Source organism: Hemiscyllium ocellatum, chromosome 12 (genome assembly GCF_020745735.1).
Source record: "Hemiscyllium ocellatum isolate sHemOce1 chromosome 12, sHemOce1.pat.X.cur, whole genome shotgun sequence".
Classification (NCBI taxonomy): Eukaryota; Metazoa; Chordata; class Chondrichthyes; order Orectolobiformes; family Hemiscylliidae; genus Hemiscyllium; species Hemiscyllium ocellatum.
Window position 1 is genome coordinate 6,269,104 of NC_083412.1, and position 12,985 is coordinate 6,282,088.

Genomic DNA, 12,985 nt, shown 5'->3' on the forward strand with positions numbered 1-12,985 from the left:
AAAATCAATCAATTTCAGAGAGATACGATTTCCCATCTATACAGCATGCGGACCATACGAAATGATTCCTTGCCTCTCTATCTGCCTGGAAATATTATCTCTCAGGATCCCCTCTGACAACGTACTCACTACGGACGTTAGGCTTACTGGTCTGGTGTTCCCAGACATTTACATACAGCATTTCTGTTAAAATGGCACAACATTAACCATCCCCCAATCTATGGGTACTTCACCTGTGGCTGTCAATGATGGAAATATCGGCACTAGGAATTCACAATTTCTTCCCTCGCCTCCCATAAAGACCTGTGACATATTTCATCAACTCAACGTTTTATCTACCTTAATACATTCTATGTCTTCCAACATCTTCTCTTCTGTAATGTGGTCATTTATCCAGCCATCGCATTTTATTTCACCTAGTTCAGTAGCATCCATGCCTTTCTCAACGGTAAATAATGAGGAGAAATATTCATTTAGGATCGCATCCATCTCTTGTGGATGCACATATGCAGATGACTTTGCTGCTCATTAAGAGGCCCCAATTTTCTTCCTGTTTCTCTTTCTGCCTTTCATATACTTGTAGAGCCTCTTTGGATTCTCCTTTACCTGACCTGCCAAACCATCTCATGTCCCCCATTTTAGCACTCTTTCTTTCTTAAGTATACCCCGCTACCCTCTATCCTCCTCAGGGAATTCACTTGATCCTAGCTGGCTATACCTGTTATATGTCTCCTTCTTTTTCAAGACCAAAGACTTAATAACTCTACTTCATTTTAGCAAGGACATGCTGGGCCTGAAGCCTCATTAATTCACTTCGGAATGCTTCCCGCTTACTCGAAGTCTATGCTTTTGCAACTAGCCTCCCCCAGTCAACCTTCAAAAGTTCAATCCGAGGATCATCAAAATTGCCATTGCCTTAATTTAGAATTTTAACTTGTGAACGAGACCTAATATTTTCGATCACTATTTTAAAACACATCGAATTATGGTCACTTGTCCGAAACTGCTCCCTTACTGAGACGTTTTGTCCATTCTCTTGTCGGTCCACCTACATACTTCACGAGAAATTCTTCCTGAACGTAGGTAGCGAATTTCTCTCCATCCAAGTCCTGAGAACTATGGCAGTCCCAGTCGATGTTCGGAAAGATAAAATCCCCAACCTATTATAGACATATTATTTTTCCGCTCCCTGTGATCTCTTTACTTATTTTGTCCTCAATCTCCCACTTACTGTTGGTTTGAGAGTGGGGGCAGAGGGACATTCCAAGTAAAATGCTTCCAAACTAATCACTTGCCAAATTTATTTCTCACTGCGATCTTTACAGGTTCAGTGAATGATGTCTCAAAACCTTTTTGTCTCAGTACCGCTGTGATGTTCTGCCCAATCAAACACATGACTATCAACTACCTTTTCATTCTTCCTTTCATATCTTTACCTATGGATATTGCGCTCCCAGTCCTGTCCCTCACTCTGTCATGTTTCTGTATTGGCTGGAATATCCCAGTCGCACATATCCGTCCATGCCCTGAGTTAATTTATTTTACTTGTCAGGTCTTTTGCAATGAAACGAACCGACATCCCTTGCTTCCTGCCATGCTCTTACCTGCCCTGTCTCATATTTGGATTACAAGCACTGACTTTAATATTTTACTTGCAGTCAGTAACCCTTGTACGATTCTCAAATTTCTCTTTTGTTGCCCTATGCTTTGGATCACAATTCCCTGCCTAATACTTTTAAAGACTACCGAGAGGCTCAAACAAACATCTTGCCAGGATATGTGTCCCTCTCCAGTTCAGTTGCAATCTGTCCGTGTGGTACACGTCACCCCTGGTTATGTCACAATTCCTTCAGGACCTGTCCTTCCATGTATCGCATCGGGAATCTATTCCCAGTTACATCTTTGTCTTTGTTAGCTAGTTTATTCCTATTAATTTAATAATTGGTTGAACAAGACTTTTCGCGGCAGTATTGATTCGATTTCTGAACCTAGACTGAGTTATGGCATACATAAAAGTGTTTGCGCAACAACTTGTATTCGACAACATGAATCCAACTTGTTGAAACATATAAAAATAATCATAATCAAAGTAGTTTTCGATGTTACAATAAAATAAAACATATGTCACCTATCAAAGTATGAAGCTTCCGGATATGGTGAGGAGCAAATTCACAGACATCGTCCTGCTCTCCACTTCCGGGTCAGAATGATTCGCTCCTTCGCTTTGAAGCATCAATGCCCGACAGTACGACTAGCTACTAAAGTTTGTTTGATTGCCAGGGCATTGAACAATACAATGAAAGCGAACGGGAGAAATAGTGTTAAAAGTGTATCAGACCAATCAAATACCACCCATCCAATCGCTGTATTATAGAACTGAGAACAGAACCACGGCACATTGAAAGGTTCATGTGTAATATAGAAAGGCACTTTGTTTTTATTTAAACAAAAGAGAATGCCTATTGTAGCCAGACGACGTTCTGCACTTCTTACAGTAAAATATTTTGTTTTCAGATCCTCACAACAAATCATAGAATATAGAACATAGAAAAGTACAGCACAGAACAGGGCCTTTGGCCCACGATGTTGTGCTGAGGATTAATCCTATTGTAAGAATAAAATAACTTAACCTACTCACCCTTCAACTCATTGCAATCCATGTTCATGCGCAGTAGTCGCTTAAATGTCCCAATGACTCTGCTTCCACCATCACAGCTGGCAACACATCGCATGCATTCACAACTCTCTGCATAAAGAACCTGTCTCTGACGTCCACTCCATGCATTTCTCCTAATCTCTTAAAACTATAACCCCACGTGCCAGCCAATCCTGCCCTGGGGAAAAGTCTCTGGTATTGACAATTTCCATGCCTCTCATGATCTTGTGTAACTCGATCATGTCACCTCTCTTCTGCCTTCTCTCCAGAGTCAAAATTCCAAGCTTATTCAAAATCTCTTCATAAGGCAAGTCCTCAAGTCCAGGCAGCATCCTGGTAAACGTTCATTGCACCCTGTCCAAAGCCTCTATATCTTTCCTACAGTCGGGCGACCAGAACTCTACACAATATTCCAAGTGTAGTGTCACCACACACTTGTACTGCTGGAACTAAACCACGCGGCTCTTATACTCAATCCCCCCTGTTCATGAAAAGCCAAAATACCATATGTTTTATTTTTAACAAACCTATCCACATGGGCAGTAACTTTGAGGGATCTGTGTACTTGAACACCAAGATCCTTCTGTTCCTCCATACTGCCAAGAATCCTGTCTTTAATCCTATATTCAGCTTTCAAGTTAGACCTTCCAAAATGCATCACTTCACATTTATCCAGGTTGAACTCCGTCTGCCATTTCTCAGCTCAGCTCTGCATTCTATCTATTTCGCGCTGCAAGTGAGGATACCAGATGCTGGAAACCAGAGGTTAGATCAGAGTGGTGCTGGAAAAGCACAGCAGGTCAGGCAGCATCCGAGGAGCAGGAAAATCGACGTTTTGAGTTCTATCCCTGATGATGGGCTTTTTGACGAAACGTCGATTTTCCTGCTCCTCCGGTGCTGCCGGACATGAAGTTCTTTTCCAGCACCACTCTGATCTAAGCTATGTCACGCTGCAGCCTGCAATGGCACTCGTTACTATCAACGGTTCCTCCAACCGTTGTGTCATCTGCAAATTACTAACCCATCCCTCAACCTCCTCATCAAAGTCATTTATAAAAACTACAAAGAGCAAAATCCCAACAACAGAGCCCTGCAGGATCCCACTCACTGACCTCCAGGCAGAATACTTTCCATCTACAACCACTCTCTTCCTTCTGTCAGCCAGCCAATTCTGAATCCAGACAGCCAAATCTTCCTCTATCCCATATCTTCTGACTTTATGAATGAATCTACCATGGGAAACCTGATCAAATGATTTTCTGAAGTCCATATGCAGCTCATCCACTGTTCAACCTTTGTCGACCTGTCTTGTTACCTCCTTAAAGAACTCAATAAAATTTGTGCGCCATAACCTGCCCCTCACAAAGCCATGCTGACTGCCTTTACACACGCTACGCTTTTCCAAATAGTCATAAATCGTTTCGCTCAGAATTCTTCCAAAAATTTTGCTGACCTCAGATATAAGACTGTCTGGTCTGTAATTACCACGAAATTCCCTATTTCCCTTCTTGAAACATCCATGCCCTTCCAATCCTCTTGGTACGACTCCCCTGGAGAGTGAGGAGGCAAAGATATTCACAAACGAGCTAGCAAACTCATTTCTCGCTTGCTGGAGCAGCCTCGGATAAATCTTTTCTGGCCTAGCGACTTATCAATTTTAATGTTTGCCGAAACCTCTAGCATATCAACTTGATCAATCTTGGTCTGTTCAAGCCTGTATCCCAGCTGCTTAAAGTTTTCATTCGCAGGAAGCTCCATTTCCTTTGTGAAGACCGAAGCAAAAAAAAACTCATTCAGGGCTCCCCCATCTGCTCAGACTCCACACACTAGGTCCCTGTGCTATCCCGATCGGCCCTACCTTCTCCCTGATCATTCTCTTATTCCTCAAGGATGAGTAATATGCCTTTGGTTTCTCCCTAATCCTTCTGGCCAAGCCTTTCTCCTGCCCCATTCTGGCTCTCCTCAGTTCACTTCTGAGCTCGTTTCCAGCAAGCCTTTAATCCTCTACAGCTATGTTAGATCCTTGCTTACTCCACCTTACGTAAACTGTCTTCTTCGTTTTGATGAGAAGCTCCTCTGTTCTCGTCATCGCTGGTTTCTCAATCTTACACCTTCTTACCCGGCTCAAAGGAGCAAATTCGGGCTTCACTCGCAACAATGGCTCCTTGAACAGTCCCACCTGTCTGTTGTGCCCTTTCTGTGGAATAATTGCTCCCAGTCCCAACTCTTGTCTGACAGCATCATATTTTCATTTTCCCCAATTAAATAGCTTCCCCCTTAACAGGTCCTTTCCCTCTCTAAGACTATGCTAAACGTGAGCTGAAAATGCGACATCTGACACCTGTCCAGGCTCATTTCCGAGCACCAAATCCAAAATGGCCTCTCCCTTCGTTGGTCTGTAGATACAGTCAGCAAGGAAACCCTCCTGAATACACCACAAATCATCACAAATCTATCAAAGGTAAATATAACAGTGAACTAGACTGAGCAGTCTCTGGCTGTAAACTTCAGGACACCATCTCAGATAAATCCACAGCTAAAATATCAACAAAATCTCACCGCAACCCGGGATCTGTCACACAATCAAAACTTGTCAACTTCTCACAAACGCTTTTGCCCCAAACATCCATTCTCCTGCTCCTCGGATGCTGTCTGACCTGCTCTGCTTTTCCACCACCACTCTCATCTCCACCAGTGGCAGTACCCACTTTCGCCTTTCTCTTCATACACTTTTCCCACCAACTTTGCTTTTTCTTTCTGATTTACCGCATCTGTACTACTTTCCGCTTTTAACATTTCTGAAGGGTTTTCCACAAACAAAAAGGCAAAAAGAAGGAACTCTTAGACTGAGTACATGCTGCAGTAATTCTGGAGAAGAGGAAACTCCTGGTAACAGTTCACGAAGCAGAAATCTCTCGAGAAATCTGTATTAATCCGCACTTCCATTCTCTTGATCGATTTGTAGTTTTCTCTGTTACATTGTAGAAGAGGGGGAGGGTGGAGTCGCAGCTGGGAGGGAGAGAAACCAGGCTGATTTTCAAAGTTTTACAATCAGAGTGTCATACAGCATGGAAACAGATCCTTAGGTCCAGCCAGTTTATGCTGACCATTTCCCCAAACACAACTGTAACCACCTGCATGCAATTGAACATTTCCCATTTGCGAGCATTTGGTCATATCTCTCTAAACCTTTCCTATTCGTGAACTTATCCAAGCGTCTTTTCAACGTTGTAACTGTACCTGCGTCCACCACTTTCTCTGACAGTTCATTGCACGCACCAAGCACTCGATGTGTAAAAAAATTGTCCCTCATTTCCTTTATAAATCCATAATCCCCCTGTCCACGCAACAGTAAATCAAAGATCCATCTCAATGCTTTTCACAATAAGTACCTCCCCCAGTCCCTCACTAATAAATCAATGGTCCATTTAAACAAACTGGGAATTGCATTCCACAGTCTGCAGACAGCTTCCCCAAAACCAATGACTAATGTTTTATCATCTGCAAATTTGATATCCGACACCAATTCCACATCAGTGATAGATACACCAGACAAACAGGTGACTAATACTGAAGCCTGGGGTAAAATCAAAGAATTGCGAAACTTCATCAAATGGGGCATACCAAACCCAAAATGGCAACACTGCTTTCTCCCCACTGAAGGTGCAACACTGCTCAGATTCTCCGGCAATTTCTGTTCAGTTTCTGAACCTTGAGGAACTCAACTATTTCAAAACACATGCAGTATTCTTCTTATCATCAGGTTGGTCTACATCACAAACACTTCCTTCTTCTTTATCCTTTAAAGCAAATCAGTCAAGTTCATCCGACACTATCTTCCCTTAACAATTCCATGATGACTATCTTGGATGATGACGTGGAGGAGCCGGTGTTGGACTGGAGTGGACAATGTTAAAAACCACATAACACCAGCGTATAGTCCAACAGCTTTATTTGGAAGCAATAGCTGCTCCTTCATCAGGTAACAACGTGTGATTCCTTTTCAGCTTCATCTTGGATTGAACTTTCACTCACCGTGTGGTTATTTCTATCATCTCTCAGAGTTTTACCGAGTCATTTGCTCATTAATGGAAATATAAAAGCAGCTGGTCTCCACTCCTCCTATTTCTGACCTGCACCGTCCAACACAAGGGCAACAATTATTGTCTGTTTTCTTATTCTCTCTGATCTGGGAACTTCATTGTTGCACAAGTTAGTGACCGCTACTGACCACAAGTGGGAATTGCAACCAACCCGCAGAAATACTCAAGAGTCTGTCAGGGTGAATGAAGTCAGCAAACAGATTCTGTCTGTGCACGACACAATCAGATTGGTGTACATTTCGATTCAAAAATAAAATAACCGACCTGATATCATAAGTAATGCTGTGCCCATAAACAATGGACTGCCCAGACAGTTTTCACTTGATATTAGGCTGTATTTCACAAAAACACTGGGAGTAATGTTGAAAGGAGGGAAATCTAGAAATAAAATGAAAAACTCAGGATTTCTGTCAAGACGCCAGTTTATTTGAAACGGGTATCGCCCTGACTCCTTAATCTTCTAGGGTCCCTCCTCAATTTCAAAGTGGTGGGAAACCGCACTGCAGAGGTTTGGCGCCGTTCGTGTGGCTGACTCAAGCTTCTGTGCATATCGAAGTGTTTCATTCCCACTGCGGAAAGTGGTCTTTTTGGTGTTGAGCGGTTTAAAAGCCGCCGCATGCGATGGCCGGGAATCGAACCCGGGTCAACTGCTTGGAAGGCAGCTATGCTCACCACTATACCACCATCGCAACTGGGACGTGTCCTCCACACATCAGCTAATGTGCAATTCGACCAATAGTTCTTCACTCGAAATTTCAGTCTTCTTGCAAATTTTACGCTGAAATATTGCAATTCACCACTAATAAAAGACTGACTTTTACTCGTTCCATACTTCTCATTATGCCTTTTCATTCACACTTTCTCATGCACACAAACCAGCATTTATCATCATCTCAGATAAATCCACAGCTAAAATATCAACAAAATCTCACCGCAACCCGGGATCTGTCACACAATCAAAACTTGTCAACTTCTCACAAACGCTTTTGCCCCAAACATCCATTCTCCTGCTCCTCCGATGCTGTCTGACCTGCTCTGCTTTTCCACCACCACTCTCATCTCCACCAGTGGCAGTACCCACTTTCGCCTTTCTCTTCATACACTTTTCCCACCAACTTTGCTTTTTCTTTCTGATTTACCGCATCTGTACTACTTTCCGCTTTTAACATTTCTGAAGGGTTTTCCACAAACAAAAAGGCAAAAAGAAGGAACTCTTAGACTGAGTACATGCTGCAGTAATTCTGGAGAAGAGGAAACTCCTGGTAACAGTTCACGAAGCAGAAATCTCTCGAGAAATCTGTATTAATCCGCACTTCCATTCTCTTGATCGATTTGTAGTTTTCTCTGTTACATTGTAGAAGAGGGGGAGGGTGGAGTCGCAGCTGGGAGGGAGAGAAACCAGGCTGATTTTCAAAGTTTTAGAATCAGAGTGTCATACAGCATGGAAACAGATCCTTAGGTCCAGCCAGTTTATGCTGACCATTTCCCCAAACACAACTGTAACCACCTGCATGCAATTGAACATTTCCCATTTGCGAGCATTTGGTCATATCTCTCTAAACCTTTCCTATTCGTGAACTTATCCAAGCGTCTTTTCAACGTTGTAACTGTACCTGCGTCCACCACTTTCTCTGACAGTTCATTGCACGCACCAAGCACTCGATGTGTAAAAAAATTGTCCCTCATTTCCTTTATAAATCCATAATCCCCCTGTCCACGCAACAGTAAATCAAAGATCCATCTCAATGCTTTTCACAATAAGTACCTCCCCCAGTCCCTCACTAATAAATCAATGGTCCATTTAAACAAACTGGGAATTGCATTCCACAGTCTGCAGACAGCTTCCCCAAAACCAATGACTAATGTTTTATCATCTGCAAATTTGATATCCGACACCAATTCCACATCAGTGATAGATACACCAGACAAACAGGTGACTAATACTGAAGCCTGGGGTAAAATCAAAGAATTGCGAAACTTCATCAAATGGGGCATACCAAACCCAAAATGGCAACACTGCTTTCTCCCCACTGAAGGTGCAACACTGCTCAGATTCTCCGGCAATTTCTGTTCAGTTTCTGAACCTTGAGGAACTCAACTATTTCAAAACACATGCAGTATTCTTCTTATCATCAGGTTGGTCTACATCACAAACACTTCCTTCTTCTTTATCCTTTAAAGCAAATCAGTCAAGTTCATCCGACACTATCTTCCCTTAACAATTCCATGATGACTATCTTGGATGATGACGTGGAGGAGCCGGTGTTGGACTGGAGTGGACAATGTTAAAAACCACATAACACCAGCGTATAGTCCAACAGCTTTATTTGGAAGCAATAGCTGCTCCTTCATCAGGTAACAACGTGTGATTCCTTTTCAGCTTCATCTTGGATTGAACTTTCACTCACCGTGTGGTTATTTCTATCATCTCTCAGAGTTTTACCGAGTCATTTGCTCATTAATGGAAATATAAAAGCAGCTGGTCTCCACTCCTCCTATTTCTGACCTGCACCGTCCAACACAAGGGCAACAATTATTGTCTGTTTTCTTATTCTCTCTGATCTGGGAACTTCATTGTTGCACAAGTTAGTGACCGCTACTGACCACAAGTGGGAATTGCAACCAACCCGCAGAAATACTCAAGAGTCTGTCAGGGTGAATGAAGTCAGCAAACAGATTCTGTCTGTGCACGACACAATCAGATTGGTGTACATTTCGATTCAAAAATAAAATAACCGACCTGATATCATAAGTAATGCTGTGCCCATAAACAATGGACTGCCCAGACAGTTTTCACTTGATATTAGGCTGTATTTCACAAAAACACTGGGAGTAATGTTGAAAGGAGGGAAATCTAGAAATAAAATGAAAAACTCAGGATTTCTGTCAAGACGCCAGTTTATTTGAAACGGGTATCGCCCTGACTCCTTAATCTTCTAGGGTCCCTCCTCAATTTCAAAGTGGTGGGAAACCGCACTGCAGAGGTTTGGCGCCGTTCGTGTGGCTGACTCAAGCTTCTGTGCATATCGAAGTGTTTCATTCCCACTGCGGAAAGTGGTCTTTTTGGTGTTGAGCGGTTTAAAAGCAGCCGCATGCGATGGCCGGGAATCGAACCCGGGTCAACTGCTTGGAAGGCAGCTATGCTCACCACTATACCACCATCGCAACTGGGACGTGTCCTCCACACATCAGCTAATGTGCAATTCGACCAATAGTTCTTCACTCGAAATTTCAGTCTTCTTGCAAATTTTACGCTGAAATATTGCAATTCACCACTAATAAAAGACTGACTTTTACTCGTTCCATACTTCTCATTATGCCTTTTCATTCACACTTTCTCATGCACACAAACCAGCATTTATCATCATCTCAGATAAATCCACAGCTAAAATATCAACAAAATCTCACCGCAACCCGGGATCTGTCACACAATCAAAACTTGTCAACTTCTCACAAACGCTTTTGCCCCAAACATCCATTCTCCTGCTCCTCCGATGCTGTCTGACCTGCTCTGCTTTTCCACCACCACTCTCATCTCCACCAGTGGCAGTACCCACTTTCGCCTTTCTCTTCATACACTTTTCCCACCAACTTTGCTTTTTCTTTCTGATTTACCGCATCTGTACTACTTTCCGCTTTTAACATTTCTGAAGGGTTTTCCACAAACAAAAAGGCAAAAAGAAGGAACTCTTAGACTGAGTACATGCTGCAGTAATTCTGGAGAAGAGGAAACTCCTGGTAACAGTTCACGAAGCAGAAATCTCTCGAGAAATCTGTATTAATCCGCACTTCCATTCTCTTGATCGATTTGTAGTTTTCTCTGTTACATTGTAGAAGAGGGGGAGGGTGGAGTCGCAGCTGGGAGGGAGAGAAACCAGGCTGATTTTCAAAGTTTTAGAATCAGAGTGTCATACAGCATGGAAACAGATCCTTAGGTCCAGCCAGTTTATGCTGACCATTTCCCCAAACACAACTGTAACCACCTGCATGCAATTGAACATTTCCCATTTGCGAGCATTTGGTCATATCTCTCTAAACCTTTCCTATTCGTGAACTTATCCAAGCGTCTTTTCAACGTTGTAACTGTACCTGCGTCCACCACTTTCTCTGACAGTTCATTGCACGCACCAAGCACTCGATGTGTAAAAAAATTGTCCCTCATTTCCTTTATAAATCCATAATCCCCCTGTCCACGCAACAGTAAATCAAAGATCCATCTCAATGCTTTTCACAATAAGTACCTCCCCCAGTCCCTCACTAATAAATCAATGGTCCATTTAAACAAACTGGGAATTGCATTCCACAGTCTGCAGACAGCTTCCCCAAAACCAATGACTAATGTTTTATCATCTGCAAATTTGATATCCGACACCAATTCCACATCAGTGATAGATACACCAGACAAACAGGTGACTAATACTGAAGCCTGGGGTAAAATCAAAGAATTGCGAAACTTCATCAAATGGGGCATACCAAACCCAAAATGGCAACACTGCTTTCTCCCCACTGAAGGTGCAACACTGCTCAGATTCTCCGGCAATTTCTGTTCAGTTTCTGAACCTTGAGGAACTCAACTATTTCAAAACACATGCAGTATTCTTCTTATCATCAGGTTGGTCTACATCACAAACACTTCCTTCTTCTTTATCCTTTAAAGCAAATCAGTCAAGTTCATCCGACACTATCTTCCCTTAACAATTCCATGATGACTATCTTGGATGATGACGTGGAGGAGCCGGTGTTGGACTGGAGTGGACAATGTTAAAAACCACATAACACCAGCGTATAGTCCAACAGCTTTATTTGGAAGCAATAGCTGCTCCTTCATCAGGTAACAACGTGTGATTCCTTTTCAGCTTCATCTTGGATTGAACTTTCACTCACCGTGTGGTTATTTCTATCATCTCTCAGAGTTTTACCGAGTCATTTGCTCATTAATGGAAATATAAAAGCAGCTGGTCTCCACTCCTCCTATTTCTGACCTGCACCGTCCAACACAAGGGCAACAATTATTGTCTGTTTTCTTATTCTCTCTGATCTGGGAACTTCATTGTTGCACAAGTTAGTGACCGCTACTGACCACAAGTGGGAATTGCAACCAACCCGCAGAAATACTCAAGAGTCTGTCAGGGTGAATGAAGTCAGCAAACAGATTCTGTCTGTGCACGACACAATCAGATTGGTGTACATTTCGATTCAAAAATAAAATAACCGACCTGATATCATAAGTAATGCTGTGCCCATAAACAATGGACTGCCCAGACAGTTTTCACTTGATATTAGGCTGTATTTCACAAAAACACTGGGAGTAATGTTGAAAGGAGGGAAATCTAGAAATAAAATGAAAAACTCAGGATTTCTGTCAAGACGCCAGTTTATTTGAAACGGGTATCGCCCTGACTCCTTAATCTTCTAGGGTCCCTCCTCAATTTCAAAGTGGTGGGAAACCGCACTGCAGAGGTTTGGCGCCGTTCGTGTGGCTGACTCAAGCTTCTGTGCATATCGAAGTGTTTCATTCCCACTGCGGAAAGTGGTCTTTTTGGTGTTGAGCGGTTTAAAAGCAGCCGCATGCGATGGCCGGGAATCGAACCCGGGTCAACTGCTTGGAAGGCAGCTATGCTCACCACTATACCACCATCGCAACTGGGACGTGTCCTCCACACATCAGCTAATGTGCAATTCGACCAATAGTTCTTCACTCGAAATTTCAGTCTTCTTGCAAATTTTACGCTGAAATATTGCAATTCACCACTAATAAAAGACTGACTTTTACTCGTTCCATACTTCTCATTATGCCTTTTCATTCACACTTTCTCATGCACACAAACCAGCATTTATCATCATCTCAGATAAATCCACAGCTAAAATATCAACAAAATCTCACCGCAACCCGGGATCTGTCACACAATCAAAACTTGTCAACTTCTCACAAACGCTTTTGCCCCAAACATCCATTCTCCTGCTCCTCCGATGCTGTCTGACCTGCTCTGCTTTTCCACCACCACTCTCATCTCCACCAGTGGCAGTACCCACTTTCGCCTTTCTCTTCATACACTTTTCCCACCAACTTTGCTTTTTCTTTCTGATTTACCGCATCTGTACTACTTTCCGCTTTTAACATTTCTGAAGGGTTTTCCACAAACAAAAAGGCAAAAAGAAGGAACTCTTAGACTGAGTACATGCTGCAGTAATTCTGGAGAAGAGGAAACTCCTGGTAACAGTTCAC

At 42.7% G+C, this 12,985-nt stretch overlaps 3 non-coding genes across 3 annotated transcripts; all 3 read right to left on the reverse strand.

Moving 5' to 3' along the window:
- Positions 1-7,376: 7,376 nt before the first annotated feature.
- On the reverse strand, positions 7,377-7,448 carry trnag-ucc (transfer RNA glycine (anticodon UCC)). Its single transcript has one exon. It is a non-coding gene; the product is annotated as a tRNA-Gly (tRNA).
- A 2,404-nt stretch (positions 7,449-9,852) lies between these two features.
- On the reverse strand, positions 9,853-9,924 carry trnag-ucc (transfer RNA glycine (anticodon UCC)). The gene has a single exon. It is a non-coding gene; the product is annotated as a tRNA-Gly (tRNA).
- A 2,404-nt stretch (positions 9,925-12,328) lies between these two features.
- trnag-ucc (transfer RNA glycine (anticodon UCC)) lies at positions 12,329-12,400 on the reverse strand. Its single transcript has one exon. It is a non-coding gene; the product is annotated as a tRNA-Gly (tRNA).
- Between the last annotated feature and the right edge of the window lie 585 nt (positions 12,401-12,985).